Consider the following 22,673-nt stretch of genomic DNA (forward strand, 5'->3'; position numbering starts at 1 on the left):
GTGTGTTTTTTTATATGAATGGTGATCAGGGCACACACCTTGTGTGATTTTATATATGAATGGTGCGGAGGGCACACTCCCTGTGTGCTTTTTATATGAATGGAGGGCACACACCCTGTGTGCTGTGACACATGAATGGTGAGGAGGGCATACTCCCTGTGTAATTTTATATATGAATGGTGAGGAGGGCACTCCCTGTGTGGTGTGACACATGAATGGTGAGGAGGACACACTCCCTGTGTAGTGAGCCCCATTGATAGCCCGGTTAGGGGCTGGCAGTCTTTCTGTGAGGTGTATTGATTGTGTGAGTGCTCCCAGCCCAGCAGAGTGCGCACACATTGCCTTGTCAGTGAGGGATGCAGCTGAAGCATTGGCTGTCTCCCCAGCACCGTCATCTGCAGACATCCCCGGACGGAAATGTAGTCCAGCACTTAGTTGAGCTCTCCTCTCTCTACAGCTAAGGGAGCCTTCAATTCATCCAGCCTCAGCCAGCACAAAGCCATCCTCTGCACCGTCCTCTGCTGCTTCACACTGCTCAAGGTAAACACATCTCTGACTTTAAGTCCCGGCCATTCATGGTTGCTGTATAATTTCCATTCCTGTCTAGAGATATGATTTATTTATCAGAATATTGGATGTGTACTGTATTACTACAGGCAGGGCACAGAAGTTTTCTTTATATTCTCAGCCTATCGTACAGGTTGCAGGACTGCTAACATAACGATCGGTAAGCATCCTGCTCTCTAAACTTAACACAGGTTGTATCCGGCTCTGTATTGATTGCAATGGGGGGATTCCTAGAAACCTTCATACTAATGTGGAGGGAGGAAGCCACTTATGTCATGCTGGCCGCAGCACAAAACCATTTTCCCAGGTAGACAATAAGGGAAGAGGCTTTTATAGGTTGCACCAGGAATATACAGTGAGGAGCAATAGGCTGCAGAATGGGGCTGTCAAAATGCTGCACCGAGTTTGCAGATGTGTGCTGCATAGCATTGTGCGAGGATCTGTCAGTGCCTTTGTCTAGCATCCTCATATTATTAACTCCTTCCTTGCAGCCCCATCTATTATGCATTGCAGGGGTTAAATAATGCTTCATTCATTTACTAGCTTTAAATATTACTGTATACAAAACTCAGTGAGGAGCTTTGTAGATGTCCTCATTTATTTAAACAAATTACCATTCTTCTGAAATCTTTGGATTGATACCTCTTTAAATCAGAGATTGATTGTGCAATTGGTCTTTATGAGTATATTGTCATCATTTATAAAATGTATATATTAAAAGACCATTATTTGTTCTAGTAAACCTGTGTGTTGCTGTTTGAAATATTCTATTTTATTTAGATAATAATAATATTAACCAGCATGGATGGTATTTCAGTTACATAGATTTGATGCGCTAATTAAAAGAAAATCCTTTTATTCTGATGAGCAATTAGCATGTGGATTAACAGTTATAATGGTGCTGTTAACCCTTTCATCTGGAGTTCTGTCCTCCTCCCTGCTGCACAGCGGTGCTTCTCAATTCCTAATAGGACTTGCTGGTTCTATAATTACCAGCATTGCTGCAGACCCCCCGGAACATATGACTTGTTAGGATGAGGGAAGATTGACACCATGACCATCGGTTTAATAAAAGGTTAATCAATACTTTTTAAAATGTAGCATATAGCAAGCATCCAAAGTTCCAGACACTGCTTGCACCATTCATTCCCCAATACTGTACATCAATGTGGGCATAAGATGGTGTGTTTGGTTTTATGTGGTAAAAAAGATATGTAAAGAAAGTGATTGCAACCTAAAAAAGATTAGTCAAATAATCTTTTTACCCAGATAATTCCTTTTTGAGATGGCTGTATGTTATACCTTATCAAAGATTTATAGGGTTGATGTAGAAATAAGAAGAAGGAGAAAAAAAGAAGCATAAATTTGGCAGATGCCTTCAGCAGCCAATCAGATTCCTTTGTTTAAAGCTTGAGTTAATTCTCCGACTTGTATCTCCTATTTTACCCATATGCTTTGCTCCAGTTGTTTTACATTGCCAAATTTGGGTTTTTACTGTACATTTTAGGATGTGAATATACACTTATTCTTTGGGTTTTGTGGTACTTTGACACATTTTCAGGTGTTGTCTGATAATGCAGAAGTGTTTAGAAACGACATTTATTTGTGTGTTACCAATGATCGGAAAAACAATGTGTCATATTGAAATGGTCTCAAAATTTGTTTTGAAGTGCTTGTGCATAAAAAATACGAGCTACACACAAACAACAATATACACGGTTGCAGAATATATGCATACTGATTACCCTCCAAACAATTTCTAATCTTGTACTGCCCACCCTCAGATCCCAGCTTCCTTATCAAGCGACTTTGATTTGACTGATTGGACAGCACTTTTAGGTAACAAGAATTTGTTTAAGCTTAGATGCCCAGACAAAATCTGACATCAAATAATTTGACCGTAACTGAAAACTAGAAACATGCGTAAAATATTGCACATTTCTAATTCTCTGCAGTAATGCCAATATTGTCCTGCACAGGACATGAGCAGTTTTGCAAAAGCATTATTGCCATCACATGGTTCTCAGTCCTATGTGTTCTTCAAAGCTCTGGCCGTACAGGCACTGGATACTGGCATAAATTCCACATTTTTATATTGGGCTGTTGTCCAGAAAAATGAGTTGGATGTCCTATTGCAGTGGATGGAATCTAATTGGTGTCAGCTGTACAATCATCTATAATAATTATCCATATACTAAACAATGTTGTCTATAAATATTGCAACCAGATATCTCATTACCCATACAATCCAAACCCAGTTCAAATCTTCCTAATTTCTGATTTTGAATACATTGAATGTGATAGAGTCTCCATTGCAGTTAGGATAGGTATATTGCTGTTATTCAAGACATCGGCTTACAGAACATTTGAAACACTATACATACTTTATATTCTGTTTTGATTCATGCAGAATATATTTTAGCTAATTGCTATGCAAGCATGGAGAATATACAATACACATTATGTGGATCAAATACAAAGAGCTGACCTGGCATTCCTAGCCATGTAATTAGTCAAGCATATCTCTAATGGTGTGTGTACACAGTGAGTCAGGCCAAGCTGCTTCTGAATTTGTGTTCTCTTCAGATAGCTCACAACCACTTTATGCAAGGCAAATAGCAGGGATCGTCAGTCCCTGCGTTGATGGGAAATGTCAAACACATTATTGTCTTGGTTAAAGCCAAGCCAAGGAATAAAAGATAAAACTAAAGGGTGCGGTAGTCTCTAGAAACGGGTTCTGATCCATTTGTGTTGGTTCTACATACATAGCTGAGGTTCAGGGTTGGAAAGCAGGTTATACCCCAAGGGCCTCTAACTACTAAAATGATGCATTAACATACATGTTTCTATATGACATATGTGTCAATGGAACAAGACAGCAATACACAAGACATGCCATGTCATTAATTCCTAATGGTACTCCAAACTCACCTTTCCAATGCATTGCATAATTTTTTTGTGTGTTGTGATTTGTTAGTTTAAATACAACATACACCACCATGATTGGCAACCCGCTACATATAGTTCAGAGTCATAGTGGGAACAGGCCCTTCTAAATAAAATGAACCAATGCATGGATAAATTCAAATATCTTGGGCAATAAAATCCTAAGCTTAAGTTTTTTTCTGACACATATTTTAGGCAAAGGCTTCTTTAAATGATTCTTTATGTTTCAATTTCCATTTGGAAGGTAACTGTGAATGTTACATAATGATCATTCATTAAAAAGGCTGACCATTATAGATCTAATTAGTATTAAATGGAGAGGCAATATATTATTTTCTTATCCTGTGAATTAAAAGGAATTTGCTGTGCTTAAATCCTTGCTGACTCGCTGAATTCCCAAACAGCAATTACTTTTTCTGCAAATGATCCGTTCTAAGGACATCTGATGTAGTCAATCAAGGTTAGTAGTGCAGAAATTATGTTGCTCAATTGCATGGTTCAGAAATTGGCAGTGTAGCACTGTCACAAACCTTTCAAGAAAATGCCATATCAGTTTCTGTCCGACATCTTGGTAAGAGCAGCAGCATGCCCCTTAAGGATTACAAAAGAATGCTGGCAAATCTGCCAGGAAGGATGAGGACCCAGTCAAAAAGTCTGTAGCCAAGGCCAAAAAAAAATGGTCCAAGAAGGAACGTGACAGACAAGCTTAACACTCTGGTGTGGAGGTACCTAACTACAACCTCATAACTCCAGCTGTTGTGTACAGGACAAAGGTCTTATCAGGCTGGTATATAAGCTAAGCCATTGCTTGATTCCAAAAAAGTCAGTGGTGGAAATAGCAGCTGATGACATTGCAGAGATACAGGATCTTAAACCTGTCATCATTTGGGCCTAGGATTGAATCTGGGCCAGGACACTATTTGCGTAGATTTTTTTTTTGTGTATTCTGCTTTCCTCTTATATTCCAAAAGCATGCAGTTAGGTTACCCCCCCAAAAAAACTGACCATCAACTCTATTAATGGCATATTACTATAGCAGGGAAATTAGATTGTAAAGCCCTCTGTAACATTTGGTCACTAAATAGAATTATAGCCAATTTGTTTATCAGGGTTGTCAGATGACCTGTGGTCACTATTGATATACTGTGGGGAGTTCCAGGTCTTGCCCTTATTGTAGTAAATGTATGTCAGTCTTTCAGTTTGTTGTACACACATATTTCCCTCATAATGAAAGCTGTGTTTTGCTACATTCAGAAAACTACTAGACATGCCAATTAACCCCAGGTCATAGGCAAATAGTGATATATTGGTGGCTGTGGTTTGCAGATAACTTGACTTCCAGCTTCTATTGATTCTAGCTGAAGCCATTACCACTAAGGAGGTGAAATAGGTGTTACTTACACACCAACACAGATTATTGCAGCTGGGTAACTGGTTTTGCATAGAATATACTTTATACTGACACAATTTTATTGGTTCCTTGTTTTTTTTGTGTCCTTGGTAATAGTTTAATCCTCTTGTGCCTTAAACAAGGTAGTGGAACCTTATTCTCATTGTATTTTAACAAAAACTCTCTTCCAAAATAATTCCTTGAATAGTGTAAATTTTTTGAATTATTGTAAATTGACTTAACAACATAATTTGGGGGTTTACTTAAGCTTACATTGAGGAAAAGCCTTGTGCACCTAACCAGATAATATGTCAAGTTGCTGCGCAAATCCTTGTATGAGGGGTCATATATAGAATAATGTTTCTGGAAATTCCTATTCTTGTTTACAGCAAACAGGTCATTTTTAGAGTCAAACTTCATTTTAAAGCCACAATTTACTAAAATAATCAATCACAGCCAGACTCTAGACTTAATAAATAAAATCATACAGAAAACTGCCTTTTTAATTATTTATTCAACAGAAATAACGATAGATGTAATAGTTTACTGTCTGAAAATTTAGGGACACTTTTGGTCTCAGGTGGTAATATTGCTTGTCTGTAGCAGAAATTACTTTTAGTGATTAAATTTTAGGCAAGAAATTACTTGAATTGGAATATAACTTTGAATTTGTGACATTTTTAACCAATTCTCCATGCAAAATTCCTTTAGTTGTAAGATGCCATTTCGGTCACTTCGTATCGCTCCAATCCTTGGTGGATATCCAGTCTGCTTTGAATCATTACCATCAATTTTTACTTTTTGGACATGTGGCGTCACATTAGTATCATTTTGCATGCTCACCTGGTTCTAAAGCAGAAAAACAAACATAAACCATAACATTTTCACCACCTGGCATCTCAGTTGGTATAAGGTGTTTCTCCTAAAACGCTTTCTTCTTGAAACTTGAAAATATTTTACATAATTAGGATGAGTATTGGTTTAGAAAAACACAAAAAAATCATCAATTGGTTTTCTGTAAGATTTTTAGGTATTAAAGCTGTAACTACAAATTTTCATTATACCATTTTTAACAGTTTACATTTCATTTGTAATTTGATGTAAATATACATTACCCCCCCCTAGCGTTCTAATTCAGTCAGTTTTTTGATGCAAAAAGTGATCCTAATTTTTTTGCATAGAAATTTTTATTTATATTGTGGGCCTGTAATTCTTAGGATTAACTCCTGGGTATGATAATTATATTTAATTATATTATTATAATCATAAATTACAATATAATACATAATTATAAATAATAATTAAAAAAAATAATGAAATAAAAGACAACAATGTAATTTAAAATAAAATATAAAATTAAAAATGTACTTTTATTTTTATTGTATGTTGTATAGTGTTTTTTTTACTGTAAAAGCCATTTAAAAGCAGATAACATTGTAATCTGCTTTTATATTTCCCGCCCAGGCCAGACCCCCAAATACATCACCCCTCGCATCACCTGGAAGATGTCACATCCTCTCGGGTGATGCGAGTGGAGATGTCCCGCCCGCCTCACGCCTACCCTGCTGCTCTGCATCTCCAGGGAGATGCAAAGCACAATTCAGACCTTCTGCATTGTGCATCGCATCTTCCAGGAGATGCGAGCGGCAATAGCAAATTCCGGGGGTGGTGCCAGCTGGGATCACCCCCAGAATTTACTATTGCTGCTCGCATCTGCAGTTAGATGTGAAGCACAATGCAGAAGTCCCCGCCTGGCCACGACGATGGACTAGCGCACCGGCATCACAGCGGGACCATCAGATCACCACTGGAGCGTGGGGCAAAGGTAAGGGGGGCTTCTAAAGTTACCCTGAGTGTGACTCGGGATTACCGCTCTTTGCTAGTAAAATCCACCTCGAGTCACACTCAGGAATACCGCTGGGGGGGTTAGGATGTAGGGGGGCCTCTATGGTCCATTATGCTAAAAGGATCACATTTGGTACATTGCTATATTCTATACCTTCTCTTTGAACTAAAAATATTTTACATGACAAAGGATTCCCAGAGCATTATCAGTGTTACTGAGTGGTAAGGAGGCAAGACGAGGGATAGGCAGGAGTTACTGAACTGTCTATAAATTTTGTGTAAAAATCTAGCATCCTAGCATCTCTACAGCTCTTCTTTGAGGTAGTTTTGTGATGTCTTGCTAGATCTCTAAATCACCACCAGGAACATAATTGCTATTTCCATGTGGAAAGACACATCTCCCCTCTCCATGAAATAGGAAATGCACTGTCTGTATATACTGTTCAGTGCTTCCCTTTCTCCACAAGAAAACCATAAATAATGACTATTTCTTGCAATTACAGCTGGGTATTTTAAAACCGAATAACAGTCCAGGTATCCAAGATCCCATAGCATTTAAACAATATGATTTTGTGTACATCAGCCAGCACAAATACACATTTCTATGGCAAGTTCTGCATGTAAAAACTGCATTGCAGTGCTTACCTGTGTTGTTTGTCTAGGTAATTTTACCACAATATCAATGTAGACTATAATAATACCTTATACCATGCCAGTTAATTTGCATTACTGTATTCAAGGGGGCTCCCATTTTTTGCCCCCTGATTTTGGAGAATGAAAACAGAGGTGCATTTTCCTCCTTACCCAATCTCAAAATAGGTTAAAGAAAACCTTGGAATAAATACCCTCATTCATAAAATACTATAATTACTACAATACTACAACTAATAATCAGGTTTGATGTCCAAAGATGCAATTCTCATTCTCTTCTTTTCATCTTTTTTGGGTTTAACAAAAGATAGTGACTGGCAAGCTGTTGCCATTCTTTTTAATGCAAACAATTGTTGGACAAGAACAAGGCACAACCCTCTAACCTGTTATTTATAACAGACAACACTCTGTATGTGGACACATACCAGACTTGCAGCCATTTGTACCTAACTCACACTTCTGTATAACAGATTTTGGACTAAGTCGTCACCTTTCATGTCCAAGTCGAGTTCCAAGTCATTGACACCAAGTCACAAGTCACCAAGAATTCTTCCAAGTCAAGTCCCAAGTCAAGTCATTTCATTTATCCCCATTTGCCCCCATATAGAAACAGAGCTCTGAGGGTCCTGTTCTTGAGCACAGGATCGCATTCTAAGTCCACGGATTTCTCCTCTGACAGGTGAAGGGCAGTGAGGCTTCTGTAACACTGCCCCCTCCTTCAGCTGTCAGAGGAGAAAACTTAGAATACAGGAAAGGCGGGGAGGAAGGCGGTTTTATGTTACTGAAGACTCACTGCCTTCCTCCCCACCTTTCTTGCATTCTAAGTTTTCTCCTCTAACAGTTAAAAGGGGGGGGGGGGGGGGGCTGTGTAACAAAAGTAAGTCACCTGTCCAGTTGAAAGCCGCTGGGGAAAACCCTCGAGTTGAAATGCAAGTCCTTCATTAGGCAACTTAAGTCGGACTTGAGTCCAAGTCACTCGACTCGAGTTCCTACCTCTGCTGTATACTATACACTCTAGCAAAATGGAAACCAGGGGAGTTTGTCAGCTTTACTGTACAGGTAACTAGCTCTGCTTCTGGAAAAGGCCAATTCAATTAGTCATCTATTGACATAATGCATTTTACTTTTGTAGGTTAGACTGTCATCCCAGTGCTAGGAAATATTCCTTTTACAAGTTGCAAATTATAGAACTTTAATTTGTCTGGTGCTCTTATGAAACAACGATTTGTAAAATTGTCATTGCTTTGACACAATTAAAGTATGTTTTAATTTTGATTTCTTTATGAAAATTTTATGTTTTTGTTTTTTTAGCATAATATTATTATGTGCAACTAGTGGAATTTTGTAAAAAAGTTGAGCATTTTAATCAAGACTAGTACTTATTGTTTTCAAGAGGCTGAACAGAGGATGGTACGCATTTTACTTGTAATTTAATCTGAAAATAAATTACAGTTTAATTCTAGAATTGAGTAGGAGGTGCTGAAAGCTGAACTGCAGGCAAATACACTTTAGAAATACAGTACATGTATGGGAGCTGTTTACCTTTTCTGAATCCATGTTCTCTGTGGGGCTTGCTATCACCTACTTTCTTTGTTGTGGTTTCTTTGTTGGCACATGATAAGGAAATCTCCTGCTGCATGCAGTTGTCTCTTTAGGACATTGTCATTGTATCTGAAGAATGTGACAATGCATGGCTACACATGTGTGGCATACTGCTTAGTATTGTGTCCATAATATCGCAGACAATATACAAGGCAAAGCACATTGGAATGCACTACATTGTGTTAACAAAATGCAGCTTGGTAAATACAAGGATGCATGTAAACCACATGGAATAACACTTTGCATATGTTCCGGTTGGAAAAGGGATATCTTCCCACATAACTAATAAAGACAACTTACCTATGAATGTGAAACAGAGTGGTCTAGCTTGGTTTAATTTTTTCATTCCTTCAAAACAGGTATATTTTGTACTCTCAGTTTTTTTCTTTAAGTTTAGACTTTTTATTAGAACTAAAAGTCAGGCCTGGTCCCTGTAAAAGCAGTATGTAATAGTGCATCCTAATATATTTTAGAATTTTGCTGCTAATAGTTTGCTTATGTATCACCTGCCTCTGGCTTGAAAGGCATATTTTTTTCTGCTCAAGTTAAAAACAATTGCCATTGAAAGATACAAATATTTCACTGTCAGGTTAGGGAGTTTATGTTGATTTATTTGCTTTTTTTTGTCTCTGAAATGTTCTGGGTGGTTGCAAATGATGGTTTGGCAAATCTTTTGCTGTGCAATCAACAAGAACAGGTCTTATATCAGATCTGCACCTGTGGACAGCTTAGCTTTCTGCTTTACAGCTGATGTACACTGCCTGTCAGGGGAGTTTGGTGTTTATGATCATCAAAGAGCACCATCAGGTGAGCCATTCATGGTTGTAGATATCATCTATTATCATGACAGACAACATATCAGTATATATGTACCAACTATATAATGATAATCTGCTTATTTTACACTTCTTTTTGTGAAAAATTTTACTTCTTTGTGATTCTTTTGGATTACTTGGTAATTTTTTTATTATTAGATATCTAGTTTAACATTTTATATAGAACAGCAAGATTGAACTTTTATGTGACGGGCATGAAGGTGTTTGGAAGTAGTATTTGGGATGATGGTTTACAACAGGAAGTAAAAAGTTACATAAAATGATGTACACAAAGGACACAGTGTTTATAATTGTGGCATAAAATGACTATGTAACCAAAGCTATGTTTCTTGAAAATAAAAATTATATTCCAGTCTTTCTTTAAACTGCATAAAATGTATGTTGGCAAAATTGTTTAGTCTGAAGATAGATAGAAATGATAAAACAAGATATAAAAACATAGTAAATAAGATTTATATGTTGCTCACTAATTGATTTAACTTGATAGTTGTGTTGTCATTCTTTATTGTATATACAATGTATAGTATTCCCTGTGCATTCAGTGTTCAGAATACACTAGATGCAAGCGCCCCCCCCCCCATACACACAGTTTAAAGAGAGGCAGTATAAGGAGGTGTGATATATGGAAAAAGCTTCAGACACAGTATAGACATACTAGTTTAATTAAAGTTATTTATCCTATAACAGCCTGCTTAGAACAGTTTATAAGCAGACAAAGTGAGCTGCAAAATAAGTTTCCTTTGCTGTGCTGTGTTTTTAGCTAACTCTTTGCTAACCCATAAGTAATGTTTTCTTTTTTATTTTTGTTTAATGTTTATTTTTTTTCTTTCTTACTGTGGTCATAATCAGACCTAATCATGCCAAATACAAAGTAACATTCTGATATGTACCCTAGTTACTATTCACAATAATACTTGCCTTCCACTGGCTGTAGGGCCTAGCCTTCACCTCTTCAGTCATGCTTAGGCACCTACAACATTTTTTTTTAAGCTGAAGCATGCTGCATTTTAAAGGTGTATCAGGCACCATATTGTCCACCTCTCTTCTTCTCATCCTGCTGCCATCTTTTTTACTAGGTAAACAAAGTACATTCACCCATTCCTCAATATAATATGAATAGGAATTTAATTTATCAGACCAGACCCAATTTTGCAGCCAATCACAATTTGGCCCTTATAAGGGTTGCTCAGATCCCTATGCTTGCCTTTATTCTTTCCGCTTCCAATATACCGCCTTCAAGAACTGACAGTTTATTTTTTATCTCACCTTTGACAGGTCCTTTTATAACAAAATAATCAGTGTTGTTCACTTTTTCACCTGTCAGTGGTTTTAATGTTTTCGTTGAACTATATCAAATATGCATCTCTTAATAAGATCATACTATCTTTGCCTCCCTTCCTGAAGACTCCACTATCCATCCACATTTGTGTAATATTTTAATGTAGAATATGTTACAGGTTTAATTTGTGGAGAAACTCATTTGATTACTCCTATTATATCAAATGGGTATAGTATGTACAATGCTTTCTGCCTTTTACCATGTACCAAAATAGTAAATAAAAGATGCATTTCTATTTGTTATTTAGCATTTTAGTTTTCAAATTAGGAATAATGCTTGGTAATTGTTTCAGCACTTGTTAAATTACCATTGGAAAAGTCTTCCAATCAGTGACTGTGTATTACCAACCTGCATTGTACTGTTTAAAATTCATGAAATTAGGTTCTTTGAAACTTGATGCAACAACTGTGAAATATAGAAATGTATATTAAAGTGACTGGTGTAAACATGTATCTTTTTTGTGATGGAACCCTTAGGCTAAGTTCAGACACACAGTAAGATTGCTGTGTGGTTATTGTATCTTCAGGCCTATAAACAGCGCCTGTGTAAGCCATATGCAGCATCCTATATGTGGCCACTCACGTAGAATGAATTGGGGCAGTAGTGTGCAGTTCAGTAATGCAGTCTGCAGTCTATTAAAACTGGTTCAGTGGTTGGGATAATAAAGAAGCTGGTAAGGTACCAACCTCCTGGAGCCAGATTATGCCAACCTCGGAACCCTACACTGCTCATCTGAGACTAACCTGAAGGCGCTTACACATTAGCCAATAGGTCTAAAATTGCACAACATGCCTTATGCATGGGTTGCAAGCAACTGTTCCACTGATAAAAGGTATATTGAACTAGAAAAAGGGAAAATTGACTTATGCAATTACTATAGTGGCAATACATAGACATACTGTATTGTTACACATTATATATATTGTGGAAGGAGCACTGGCTGACACAGTGTAGATGTGTTTATTGGCAGAGCTAGGTTTAGGAAAGAGCAGGTATATTTAGGTAAAGTTTGTTAGTTTTTCTCTTCAAAGGTGAGAGCCTATGTTCCTGCCCCCTCTGTTTATGGGTCTTTTCTTTCACTGATCATGTGTGTCCAAAATTACCTGTCACAAAATTGAATCCATAAGGACACACATGATAAAAATTTGAATGTTAGCAGTTTTTATGAAGTTGATAGGAAATTAGGACTGAAGGTTAATGTGGAGTCTAAAGGTGCGTACACACTTCCAATTTTTATCGTTCAAAACGAACGACGAACGAACGACGAACGATCGATTGGGCAAAAATCGTTCGTAAAAAAAGTAACCAACGACGCCGACGAACGAGGAAAGTCGTTGGAAACGAACGACCGGACCGGCGGATCGGATTGGACGACGATCGTTGACCATCGTTCGTGTGTACGATCATTCGTTGATTGTCCATGGTCTGAGCATGCGTAATGAACGAACGTTCGTTCACTTTCCTGTCGTGCACATAGTTCCTCTATCGCTCAAACGATCGTATCTATTGTGTGTACAATATCTACGAACGATCGTGTCGTTATCTCTATGTGCAGGATCGGTGCTATACGATCGTTCGTAGATATCGTGCAGGATCGTTCGTCGTTCGTTTTCCAAGGATAATAATTGGAAGTGTGTACGTAGCTTAATGCAATTGATTTTAGGTAGGTAAATAAGTAATAAAGTGGAAGTGGTAAATAAGTAATAAAGTGTTTGCCACTTACAGCCCTTACAAGAAACACATTCCTCTCTGACCTCAGAATCACTGGTTTAAATTTTGTTATGTGTTTTTACAAGTATTAGTAATTAGTGAATATTTTTATTTGTTAAAAAAATTTAAATAACTGGAATAATATGTAGTTGTTTAATGGAGGAACCCTTTAAATAGCTTTCAGAGAACCTCTGACAATAATATCAAGATCCAAGTGCTCAAAGTACATTAGCATGGTGGCCATTAGGAAGCTTCCTCTTTTATTGCTGGCTAGTGGGAGGTACGAGGGTGCGCTGAGAAGTTCCTGGCTTTGCCCCCTTCCAGATGAAATAGAAAAATGATTGTGGGGGGCATATGACAGCCTAATATATTTGTATGTAACTGTGGAAATATCAGGTCTTTGCGATTCTTAAAACTCTTTTTTCTTTTAGTGAGAAGCTGTGCAGAGTGTGCCACGTCGTTGGAGTCACGGGCCGTCATGAACTTTTTGTTTCTCCAGGGAAAGTCAGCAAAGGACATTCACACTGAGATGTCACAAACACTGGTGGAGAAGTGACCTGCCTACAGCACTGTCAAAACCTGTATATCTCGTTTCAAGACTGGGTATTTCACCGTTGAAGATGAGCCCCGCAGTGGGCGCCCCCCAACCTCAACTGACCTGGCAACCTGAGATGCTGTCCATGAGCTGATTATTGAGGATTGGCGAATATCTGCAAAAAAGATGCCCAGATACTTGACATCTCACTGAAGCGTGTTGGGTTTGTTATCACCACTATCGTAGACATGCGCAAGCTTTCAGCGAAGTGGGTGGCAAAATGTTTGAACAGTGATCAGAAGAAGGAACGAGCTGAAGCATCCAAAGCCGTTTTGGCCCATTTTGAGGCTGCACAGGACTTTTTGGGTAGGTAAGTGACTGAGGATGAAACCTGGCTCCACATCTATGATCCTGAAACCAAGGAACAGTCAAGGTCAAGGAACAGTTCCTGGACTACCTACCTCAGGAGTCTAGTATCACCAGACAGTATTAGGCTAACCTCCTGGACGAGCTGAAGGAGGCAATAAAGACGTAACGCTCTGGAAAGTTGACCAATGGGATGCTTTTTTTGCAGGACAATGCACCTGCGCACACGTCCAACGTTGTGGCTGCCAAATTGCACACCCTGGGTTTCCAATTGGTCCACCATCCCCTCTACTCACCTGACCTGACTAATATCTGTTCCCGAAGTTAAAGAAACAACTGAAGGGACAATGTTTTGAGGACATTTCTGATGTTAAAGATGCTGCTGAGAGCTGGTTTGCGGCCCAACCAAAGTACTTTTATTTGAATGGTCTAGCTGCAACTAAGCTGTATCAAGTGCATCAGTCTCAGGGGGAAATATGTTAAATAAATGTGGTATTTCATAACTCTGGCTCTCTTCTTTCTGGGTGAAGCAAGGAACTTCTCAGCACCCCCTCATAGGTAAAAAGATAACAGTGGGGAATGCATTTTTTGTTGAGTTAGATCTTACACTTGTTTTTTTTACTAATTTTTGGGTGGTGAATCCAAAATTGACTCGTTTTTTGCTATCACATCCAGTTTTTATGATACAGGGTACCCTCCATTTTTGTCATAAAACATACAAATTTTATATACAATGGAAAAAATATTGAAATACTAACCTGACTGTACTGTTTATTTAAATTTCTTTTCTTCATACAAAAGATTTATTGTTACTCTTTGACATTTTTTTTTACAGTAAAACATTTGAAAAATAATTGGGTAGGCAGTTAGGGTAAAAATTTACGCTTATAGCTTTTCCTGGAGTAATAAGTGTTAGGATGCTCCCGCCGCATGCTCCAACATTAGTCAGCCATCATATGTACATCCCATCTACCCTGATACCATCCTTCCATGACCTTCAAATCTTGGTGAAATCGTTCACCTTCCTCATTATTGACTGCCTTTATTGCAACCAAGCATTTTGTAGCTCTCCCAAGAGTTTCTGGACAATTTCTATGTAATTATTAGCTTTTGTGTTTCCAAGAAAGGCCTTGACAATGGCCTTAAATTATAACCAAGCATTCTTTTCGACTTCTGACATTGTCCTGATGGAATGTTCATCTTTAATGAGCTGCCAAATGTGTGGACCATCAAACACACCGGCTTTTATTTTTTCAAATGACAGGCTAGGAAATGCTAAAATGAGGTACTTGATACAGTCTCCTTCAGTTGGCAAAGCTTTAACGAACTGCTTCATCAGACCCAATTTCATGTGCAGAGGTGGGAATATAATATTCTTGCTATCAACAAGTGGCTCATTTAGAATGATTGGATCACCTGGTTTTAGGGGAGATCTTGGAGGCCAATTCCTTTCCACCCAATGCCTCTCAGGAGCTCTGCTGTCCCACATGCACACATAGAGATACTGGGTGTATCCGGGTTGCTAACTAAGAAGGAAGCATACCGTTTTAAGATCAACACAGATGACTTAATATTGGTGATATTGCAACAACTCAATGACTCTTTTTATATCTGCATGTTCTTCACAAAGAGAAACTGAATGGCCAATTGGGACTGACCCAAATATATTGCAACTGTAAAGAAGGACACACATCAAGCTCCGCTTTGAGCTATCGATGAATAGTCACCATTCAGTTGAGTTAAAGATTGGAATTCCCAATTCCTCCAATAAACCAGGTATGCTATGGCAATACACAAAGCCTCTGGCACAAAAGTATGATACCTTCCTTCCTTTTTCAAGTAAGTTTTTCTCATGCAGTCTTGATGCTAGGAGTTTAGAAGCCTTCTTCGATAGTCCCAAATCACGTGCCAAATCACTCGTCATGCTGATAAAATTCTTTACGAACAGAGTCCTCTTCAATTTCAAACTCTTCATCATTGTTGTTACCTAGTAAATCATGTTCTTAAAGAGAGGGTAGTATAACGAAAACCGGCACTGGGATTTTATCTGAATGAGCCACTGGGCCTATAGCCGATGGTAGACTAGGATACTCTATGTCAGTGATTTTCAACCACTGTGCCGCGGCACAGTAGTGTGCCATGAGAGATCTTTAGGTCTACCGTGGGAAATTATCTAATTACCATTGTCGAGTGTCTGTGCTGTAGTGACTGGCAGAGTAATGTAATACTCTTCCATGTCAGTGGGTGGCAGTAGGTAACAGTTTTCTTGTTTATTCTTAGAGACAAAAGAATTAGCTACAGAGTGTCATTTTGTAACATTTTTGATTTGTGGTGTGCCGCAGGATTTTTTCAATGTAAAAAAATGTGCCGTGGCTCAAAAAAAGTTGAAAAACACTGCTCTATGTTACATTTATTTTTCCTGGTTTATCCTGAAGTTTTCACTATACAAAAGTAACAGTCACTGAAATGATCTCCTGGCTCTCGCCAAACTATAGGTATACCAAATGGCATCCTATCACATGTTCTCTTTTCCACATCCGTAAACCCTCAACACACTGTTTGCACACCTTATGAGGGGCCCAAGACTTATCTTGATCACCAAGTTTAACTTTGAAATATGCCAAATAGGCTTGCTCTACAAATGTGCTCATGTTCGCCCTTTGGCTGAGAATGGTGAAACTGCCACAGATATAGCAAAATGAATCAGGGCTGTTTAGGCACTTACGATGAGAAACAGCAGAGCCAGACATGATCTGAAGGAAAGGAAATACTTGTGTAAGTAGAAAAACAATAGATACATAATAAATTCCCTAGTGTAATGGGTGTCAGTGATAACTGAGATCAGAGGTATAAATTGCTCAAGGAACCGCTAGCAACCTCTGGAGGAACCTATTGTTCCATGTAACTCTGGTTGAGAAACAATGAAATAATTTTGTATACGGTATTTATATAGCACCAACATATTATGCAGCACTGTACATTAAGTATATAATGTGTGTATATATATATATATATATATATATATATATATGCAATAGGAATAAAGATGTAATTTACACATATTTTCCTTGCTTGGCATTGATAAAATGTAGTCTATGTTTGTCCTGTTTCATACTTGCAGTGGTTAATTGATCTGGAAAAATCCCTGTAGTCAGGTTCATCCTCTCTTGGCTGTGTAGAGTCTGTGTTTATTCAGAGACCTATTTTGATGGTGTTTCTCTCACAAATCTGGAATGCAGCCCTGGGTATTTGTTTTGTGTACAGGGCTGAGATGATAAAACAGATGGGTGCGCAGAATGTTTCCACACTTGAATTTATATCAATGTGACATGCACCATGCATTAATAATCAGGATCATATACTTCAATTAGCTTTGCTTTTGCAATGACTGGATTATTTAGACAGTCACACAAATATGAGATGGTTTCATCATATCATGATCACAAAATAAAAACATTTGGGGAAGATGTTTTGTTGATATACTTATTTATGACCAAAAAAACACTGTACCATTTATCTGTGCCATGAAATCTAGTTTTTGCAAGGATTTCTTAAAATGGCTATAGATAGGATTATTTGAATATAGGATTATTTGTCTGAATTGATGTCATTTTTTTACCTTTGTGAACATGTCCTAAATCCCAACCCTGTTAGTCTATTCACCACCTAATAGGTGTCAGGAACCCAACTGATCCAAACATTTTTTCACAATCTGTACAAAGGGTAGGAAGGACAGGAAAGTAGGCTTAAATTTTACCTTTCACAAAAATATTTTTGGTTTAGCTTTTGTGGGGGGATTTATAATTGTTTCCTTAATGGTAAAATTCCCTCATAATTCCTGTATCTGTGATACCCTTGTGTCTACATTTTCTGGTGGAGAATCTTCTAGGTCCATGTGTTTTAAAGGCAGTAATTGATTCTCCATCAGGGAATGTTTCAGTAAATGTCTACTTTATAAATAGACCCCCTTGTGTATTATGGTATCACAGGAACAGGTATGAACTTTGTACCATGGAGGATACAGATAATAATTACAACCTTTTAAAGGTTCTAGACGATCTGCACAATTCTGATTGTTTTTTTAATCTATGTATTTAATTTTTGATTTTATTTTAATATTTTGGTGCTGTTGGTGTCTCTGATAGTGCAGTTTAAGCAAACCTTTAACTAAGAGAAAAGGTCCATTTGCACTTTTTGAGCACCTCCCCCCCCCCTCAACAAATCACTTACTCTTAGTAGGTAAAAATGTTACTGGAAAGTAAGAATTATATTAACCTGACCCTGGTCTTTCACATCAGTGGGCATGATTCCAATCTCTATCTTTCTTGGAAGATTCCTGATAAATGTAGCGGAACCAAAACTTCGCCAGTTAACACTCCAGTCCATGTAATGTTGCCTTTTTTGTAAACATTCGGATGCACTGCGTTCCAAAGCCACCTTCTTTGATGGGCAGTATCCTTCTCCTTGCCTACACACTGTCAGTGGTAGACCGGGGTAAAGTAACCTGGGCGTTACACTGATGTCTAGATTTCTGTACCAAAAGCGGTACACTGTTTTTCATGAAATTCTTTTTTTAAATTGTAGACCTGTAACTTACAGAAATATGTCTGAACAAGGGTCTAGTAGATATCATGAATATAAAAAATGTTTGAAACCCACAATCATGTAAAAAAAAAAAAATACTTTTTTTAAAATTAAATAAAAGACACAAAAATCAGCTTAAACAAGAATACATAAATAAATTAAAAATACTGAAAATGCGATAATTCGGTATACTGTATAGTAATATATTTTTCTAAAACACCTCCCTAGTGTCCAACAGTCCAACTTTACATACCTATAGACAAAACCAAATAAATATATTTTGTATTATTTTGTATTGGATTGGATACAGGACTTTGTATTGAATCCAATACAAAATATTTGAATTTCCCGCTACGACCCCCATCGACGGGCGCACGCACGGACATCATCAGGAATCGCGGAGGGACGCGAATGCCAGGTGTTCTAATTCTTTCCAAACTTCCATGCAAAAAGTGTTAATTTTTTTGCATGGAAATTTATTTGAGGTTGTAGGTTATAATTCACCGAATTACTCAATAATTACTTATAATTCACCGAATTACCGCATAACTCACCGAAATATGTCCAAAATTTTAAAAATTTAATAATAAAATTTTTTTTATAAAACATAAAAAAAAATCTTTAAAAAAAAATTTAAATAAAAAAAAAAATAGTGTATAATGTAATGTACCTGTACAGTAGCTTATATAATATATATATAATACAATTATATATATATTATATAAGGATTTCTTTGTATTGGACTCAATACAGCTTTTTTGTATTGAGATCAATGCAAAGGATTTTGAATTTCCCGCCCCGCCTCCCGCCCGCAACAACGCATGCAGCAACGTCCCTGGGAAACCCCGGAGATCGTCACTGCACTCACCGAATGAAGAAAGAAGACAGAAGACGTGTCCGGAGGAGCTGTGGGGAGAAGGTGAGTATTTTTTTTTAGCGATCGACGCTGGAACAGAACGGATCATCGCAGCGGGGACCAGGTAAGTGAGGGGATTTAAACAGTGAGAAAAGTTCGGGTTTATCGATTTTTGCAAAATCGATAAACCCAAACCAAGCTCGGGTGGTTAAAGGAAATATAGGACCTTAGGTGATCTTCCTACATATAAAAGGTAAAGAGATGAGAATATAGGGCTACAATTCTCTAGATTACAAATATTTTGTTTACATGCTTAATTGACCTATGTCAAACTCTGGCCCGCAACATTCTTTTTTTTTGGCCCCCAAATGAATCCTAAAAATGAATTGCAGCCGCCGCTGCATCGCTTTTTTTTAGACCCAGGGAATTGTAGTAGCAGTGCTTTATCAGTTTCAAGTTTGGCCCGCTACTTTGTCTAAGTTTTTAATTTTGGCCCACTGTGTATTTGAGTTTGACACCCCTGAACTAACTCATTTAGACATAGCTATTACCATCCTTTGTCTTACCCTAATCTCTAAAATTAAAAGACTTTTTGTTTTAATGCATTTTTAAAAATGTTGTAGCAGCCAAGAAATGCTGTGGCAGCATGTTTTCTACATCAATTACTGCGATTGTTGGGTTTATTGAGAAAAGTGTGTCAGCTGTACAATTTCTTCCCTTTAAACATATGGCAATATGAATGTTTATGGCTCTGTTGTCAGTCAGAATGATAACATGAGGATCAAGCAATTAAATGTGAAGATTAATTGCAGTGTCATATAAACCCTTGTTCTGTGTTTTCAAGTGTGATCTAAGGCTCTCAGCATTCATATTTCTGTAAAGATTTATACACTAAACTAGACCCTATCGAACAAAACCACTGTGAAACTAATATGATGGCTATATTAGTTACTTATAATTAAGACATTTTTATTACACAAATATTGCAGTCATTATGTAATCCTATTTTAAATCTTTCTGGTTGCTATAAACTGATGCATGGGAAATTCTGATGGGATACAGTAGGTTACTGCACATTGGTCATTGTTGCTCATTGCACTTATTTATTATATTATCACTCATTATTATCTTAATAAAACCAACCTAAAAGTGAATGCATTATTGAATCTCTTCTAACTATCATTAGGTATAAAAACTTCATGATATGGATTGTATGACTGAAATCTATAGTATTATTTTTGCACTTTTCTTGTGTTAACCCAGGGTAAACTCTGTAAATGAAAGAGCAAGTATAAGTAATTATAATGTGCAGTGTTCAGTAATGCACATAAACTATTCAGGTTTCATCCTTTTTTTAATGTAGTAAAGTAGAACAATGAAAGATAATGGCTGACTTGTTGCTATGCATTATAGCTCTCTAATAAAGTAACCTAGAAGAGTGTAAAATTTTGCTGTATTAAACAGCTGTAAAAATCCCCTAAAAAGATTAGCAGTTATCAATATTGTTGCAAAGACAAAATATCAAATAACATAATTATAACAAAATATAAAAGAACATTAAATGTTCAGCTACTTTTATTTTCAGAAACAACAAATGCAATTTTTCAATAACAAAATCTGTAAGACCATACAGCTTCTTTATAAGTAGTTGTGTGCATGGGAAGCAGTGTGAAGAAGTCATTCATATAAGCATGAAGAGAAATTGTGATAGGTATTGCTCTACATTTCCAGATTTATATAGCAATACCCACAAAAGATAAAAGAAGCTCAGAGTTCAGTTAGTTGTTTGACAACTGCGTGGTTAACCTCTTGTGCAATTTCAACCACTGTGCGTCCACGAGCGGTAAGGTATTGACAATATTCATGAGCATTTGCTGAAAAGCTCCGTAAGTGGTTGCATTTTAGATCATGTGTCATCTGACTGCTACTTTGTAACTGCTTTCTAATGCGGGTAATAAGCATTCTCTATATAGCTTCTAGAAAAGGTTAAGCAGCAGACCTCCATTATATGCTTCATGGAACTGCACTTCACATGTCTTGAAATGCCGGTAAAAAAAGTTTTCATTCGCTCCTGTTTATTGCAGTGATATTCAAGGCTTTTGGCTATTTGGAAGTGGCCAATTTAATTACTGCCCTACATTTGAGATCGCAATTTCCATTTAGAAAATCTTCCTCCCCATCTCTTCTCCCTCCCCAAAGTGGACAGTGGTGAAGGTGAGTTTCTTCATCTGACCCCTCTATATACACATTTCATGTTGTCATGTTTTGTTTTATGTTTGCTGGATCACGCAGGTTTACCCATGATAGTCTATCTTCTCCAATCTCGGAAAGCATTAATAAATCAGGCCTATAGTATCACACTATTGGCATGGTCACAAAGCACAACCCTTTGTATCAAACAAAAGTTTAGTGTGGGTTCACAACCTATGGCCCTATTTGTCTTTTGAGCCCTTCAACATTATGTGTATTGTACAAGTATATGCCTCTCACTATCCATGGACAAATCAGGCACAGGGAATGTAGAGGAGATAAACTAAAACTTTGAAAACTGGTTGTAAAAGTGATTGGAGACATCTCTGATAATCCTAGGTTCTGTTCCAGTTACAGGACTCTTCAGTTAGAGCAGGGGTCGGCAAACTTTCATGGCCCATAGGCCATTTTAGGGGAGGGTGGGAGCACACTAGGCTGAAATCTGAGTCCCGCCCTAACTGCTTCGCCCACCACCAGGGAACGCCCACTGAACTGAAATCCCTCTCCTCCGTATGCATTGCAGAGGAGAGGGATTTCCCTTCAGGAAGCCTTCCCTATTTACAGCGCCGGTGGAAGTATCAACGCCGGCTGCGGAAAATAGGGGAGCAACAGCAAGGAGGCGGCACCAGAGCTCCGGCGGCTCCGGCTCTGGTAGTAGCTAACGCCCCCGGCCGATCTGTCAGCATCACGGAGCCGCGGGTTGCCAGCCTGCATTAGGCCGTATCAGCCAGTGGGCGTTAGGCCGGAACGAAGTACCGGCTAGGCCGTATCTGGCCTAAAGGCTGGAGTTTGCCGACCCCTGAGTTAGAGCATCCTTCTTCAAGAAATGCAAACAGATGGCTTGGCAGAAGCAGTTCTCAATGATGTCTGGTGTCCCTGGTTTTCTGGGATTTTTAGCAATAATTGGGATTTCCATTCCAATATGTCTGTTGTCATTAGTGGTATTATTCTAGCATAGTAGTTTACATGTGGGGGCAGGGTATGACATTTGTTTATTGGCTAAGTAGATTTTGCAAGAAGCCTAATCAGTAAAAAGTGAAGAAAAGAGCACATTGCTCCTGTCTGTGAGCATATGAAAATGAGTGATAGATGTTGACACTTTTGTATTGGCTATGCTATGAACATGTGGCTGGTTTATGGAAGCTATTTTAAAAGTGGGATTGTTTCCTATCTCATACATTTTATCTCATACATTA

General features: G+C 37.8%; 1 protein-coding gene across 1 annotated transcript in view; it reads left to right on the forward strand.

The window, feature by feature from the left end:
* Positions 1-290: 290 nt before the first annotated feature.
* The window catches only part of RPH3A (rabphilin 3A), a 123,790-nt gene continuing 101,407 nt past the window's right edge, over positions 291-22,673 (forward strand). Inside the window, exon 1 of the mRNA XM_072415928.1 lies at positions 291-540. The gene's annotated coding sequence lies outside the window, so the exon portion shown is untranslated. The remainder of the gene's footprint in view (positions 541-22,673) is intronic.

Source organism: Pyxicephalus adspersus, chromosome 6 (genome assembly GCF_032062135.1).
Source record: "Pyxicephalus adspersus chromosome 6, UCB_Pads_2.0, whole genome shotgun sequence".
Lineage (NCBI taxonomy): Eukaryota > Metazoa > Chordata > Amphibia > Anura > Pyxicephalidae > Pyxicephalus > Pyxicephalus adspersus.